Genomic DNA, 4,507 nt, shown 5'->3' on the forward strand with positions numbered 1-4,507 from the left:
TTTCCCAGAGCAAATTTAATTGAGAACTAAAACATTCTGCTTCAATTCAACTACTTTTAAGTACTGTCGGCCAGTCTCGTTTGAGAAATTCTTTTTCACGAGACCACAAAGATGAAAGAGATAAGATAAAAATTGATTCTATAATCACAATAGGTGAAATAAATGTCTTACAGTGAAAAAGCAGTGAGTCAATAATATTTTGAATTCAGTTTTTCTACGCGCGCTAAATATATTTATTTAGTTTATTTTTTCAATTTGAGGGGATAACTAATTTTTAATTGAAATAAAATTTTCGAATAACTATATATTTATTAAAAGTTTTAAATATTTTAAATTGGAGCTTAAATTAGATTTTAGGAAAATATCATCAGTTTGTTTTCGGATTTATATCAATATAATATTCCTAAGATTCTTGAGAAAATTCAAATCCATTTTTGAAGATTTCCGAATGTGTAAAAGGAAAGACAAAAATTTTGAAGAATATTTTTTGATTTTACAGGATTTTACCAAATTTTAGAAAAAATTCAAATCAGTTTAAAACATATTAAGAACTTTTAGAAGTATGCAAAAAATAAAAAAATATTTAATGCATTTTCGGAAATCTTTCAGTTTTAACAAGTTTTTATCCCTTCAAAAACTCTTCAATTTCTAAATATTTTTTAAACTGACTCGAATTATTCCTAAACTTTTAAATAATCGTATAAAACTTTTTAAAATTGCCTCAAAATCTTTCAGGTGTAGATATGGAAATCGTTAATTTCATAAACTGCCAGGATTATTATTATTTCAGAATTTTGCACTGAAGCAATCTTAAATTACCAATTTAATAATTTTAGGAATTTTCTATTTTGAACATTTTCTTGGTCGGAAATATTTTAGTTTTAGGCAATTTGATTTTTTTCGCTGTTTTTTAATCGTCTCATTTTTAGACGTCTTTTGAAATTTCGTGAAATCTTTTCTCTAAAAATTAATTTTTTAAATAAAAAAAAATAGTCAAAAATTTCCCCAGAAATCTTCAGAAAATTTATTCATTATCTTGAAACCTTTCAAAACTCTCAAAAAGCTTCAAAATTTCATTTTCAAATCTTCAAAAATCTAAATTTTATTTTTAAGTTTTAGAAAAAATTCGCAGATTTTCTTTTTTCTTCACATTTTTAAGAAATGCTGTAAAATTGAAAAAACTTGCTTTAAAATCTTAGAGATTCTTTTTTAATATTTTTGGAAATCCTCTTAAATGTGCTTCTAAAATAAATATTTCAATGTAAAAATCATTTTTATAATCCAAGGAGTCGTAAGAACATTTTCTTAACTTGAAACCTTTCAACATTCTTAAAAAGTTTATATTTTTTTATTTGAAATCTACAAACATCTATGAAACATTTTTTAAATTGCGTTCGAATTTTTTGTTTCTTTTTGGATAATTTTTACAATATTTTAAAAAGTTTCGAAATCTTTTTTAATATTCTATAAAAATTAACTTTTCACGATAAAAAATCGTTTGAAAATTTCGCAGGAATCTTACAAAGTTTTTTATTATCATTGAATCCTGTATACTTAATTAAAGAAATTGCTTTAACATTTTACAATTTATTTTTCCACAATTTTAGACATGTTTTAAAATTTTTTTCAATAATCTCTTAAAATTGATTTTTCAAAATAAAATATTATTTATCATTTTTACAAGAATCTTAGAAAATTTTTATGAATTTTAAACCCTTTAACATCCTTAAAAAGTTTCAAAATTTTATTTCGAAATCTTCAAAATTCTACAAATTGTTTTAAAGTTTTCAGAATCTTTTTCGAACAGAAATTTATTTAAAAATGTTTTTTAGCCTCAAAATATGCTTCAAAATATTTATGAATATTTAGAGAAATTGATTAAAATCGTCTAGATTATGTTTTGATCATTTCCGAACTCTTTTGAAATGTTTTACAACCTTTTTCAATATTCTCTAAAATTAGTTTGTAAAATTAAAAATCATTTGAAATTTCCATAGGAATCTTAAGAAAAAATTTAATTTTCAGAAAATGTTTCAGAATCCTTGAAAACCTTTTTTTTAATCTTTGAAAATCTACATTTTGTTTAAAATGTTTTAAAATGTTAGCAAAAAGCAAACTGAAAACAACCACTAAAACTAATAGTATATACAGTGTCGCAACTCATCAGGTTCGCGACAACAATATACGCGATATCTGGTTACAATCACCTTTTAACAAAAATATATTACATTAATTTTCAACACACAAATTTTAAAGTTCATTCCCAAGGTTTCTAGTAATTTTTTTTTTATTTTGTAGATTTTGATCAACTTTTCAAATTAAGAAATTTAAGCGTTTAAACTGTACCCAATTTTAAATTTGAAACGCTTAAAATGAAAAAATAATGCATTTCAATTTAAAAAATGTTTCATTCTAATATCAAAGTACACATTTAAAATCAAATTCTTAAGATTACAGAATGTAATAAATACAAATTTTCATATCGAACAATTTCGAAATTATGACTTAGAAATTAATCATATTCAAAATTTAACATGGAAAATTGTTTGCTTATAAATTCCTAGAATTCTTTTCTAAACGTGATTTCAGCTAATTTAATTTAAAATTTGTTAATTACAAAAATTGCAATATATGTAAAATAATTCATTTTTGAAAACATTTTCTATTAAAAATCGTGCGAAATTGTACAGAAATTTGGGAATATTTCTTAACAATGTCAAACTCAAAACAATAATATTGGAATACTTAAAATTAAACATTGAAAATTGTACACTAATAAATTCTTATTATTTCCCCCACAAAGCAATTACGACTAACTTAATAAAAAAAATTCAGTTCTAAAGATTTGCATGTTATATTTATTATAATTTTAAAATCTTTACATTCAAAATTTAGAATATTTTGCTTTAAATGATTCGATCTCGAAATTTTTTTATTCTGCAGCTAAAAATTTGGAATGCTTTAAATTTAAAGCTATCCGAATATAAAAGCTTTTAATTTTCAATTGATTTGTATCGTTTTCAGATTAAAATTTGTGAAATTCAAATTTTATCCATTTAAAATTTAAAGTGTATATGATTGAAAAATTATTTAATATTGAAAGCTACAAAATTAAATAGTTTAAAAATAAAACTTTTGAAATAGAACAGTTTTAAATGATCTTATTTTCAATATTATAATTTTTAATTACTTTATTTTGAACGCTTTTAATTAAATATCGTTCTGCGACATTAGGAAATTAATTTTTTAAATGTACAATGTTCAGCGACTTCTAATTTTGAAACCAAAAAATTGTAAATTTTTCAGACCAATGGTATTGAAAGTTGAACCCTTTTAACTCAAAATTTTAAAAGCATGCATTTAAATGTATTCATTTTTCAACGATATCAAATTAAAATGATCAAATTTTGAAAATCATACAATTAAAAAAGACTGATTTAAAGTACCTTTAGATATAAATTATTTAATTTCAAACGTGTCAAGATTAAAAGTTCTCATTTTTAATCATTCTATTTTGTATTTATAGTTATAATAAAGCTTTTTTGAACACACTTTCATGTAAAATAATAATAGATAGAAATAATCTTTTCTGATCCTTAGATACGTCAATCCTTTCCCAAAGTCAATTACTTATCCAAGTGGAAATCTCTAACTGACAAAGCATGCATGTAGTCACGTCTTTGATAAAATGATGAGGCGATTAGAATTTTTTCTTTCAGATTAAACAGGAAAGTTTATGTTTACATAAAAATAAGTGCTCGAAAATGAGTTCATTAATTCACTTTCAGAGAAAGAACACCAACTCATGGAGAAAACTCCAGGGAATGAGCAGCGATATATTTCGTTCATTTTAAATTAAAATTTATTTTATATAACTTTTGATGTATAATTTAAAAAATTATTTATATTTTAACTAAAGAAATAATTTTTATTGAATGAAAAATGTATTCAATAAATTCATGTAATATTAAATTTATTATAAAAATTGATTGAATGATATTAATATTTAATAGTGTAGTAATATTTATTTCATCAATAGATATACTTTATAGAAAATAATATACAATAGCAGATTAGAACAAAAATTTTATTACAATTTTAATATTAATTTTTATTAAAATAAGTTTAATCATTATTATGCATATTAGAATTAGTTTAGGATTATTATATTTTTTCACAATTTTACTCGGGTGAACCTGGTTTTTCATCAGAGCCACGGAACAAGTCAAGTGACTGATAAGATGAGGATGTTATATACTAAGTTAATTTAATACGATGCTTGAAAGCTCTTGCGATGATGTTGTAAGTTGACGGTTTGTTTCAGACAGAACTAGTTTAAATAAAAATGTATAAATTTAAGGGTAAAAACAAAATATCGATAATTCATTATACGAGGGTAGTTCAGTAAGTCCTTAGAATGAAGTATAAAAACAATTTTTTTTGGGTAAATTTTTTTTTACTTTTCAACATAATCTCCTTGGAGCTCTATACACTTGGTCAATCGCTT

Source organism: Belonocnema kinseyi, chromosome 5, assembly GCF_010883055.1.
Source record: "Belonocnema kinseyi isolate 2016_QV_RU_SX_M_011 chromosome 5, B_treatae_v1, whole genome shotgun sequence".
NCBI lineage: Eukaryota > Metazoa > Arthropoda > Insecta > Hymenoptera > Cynipidae > Belonocnema > Belonocnema kinseyi.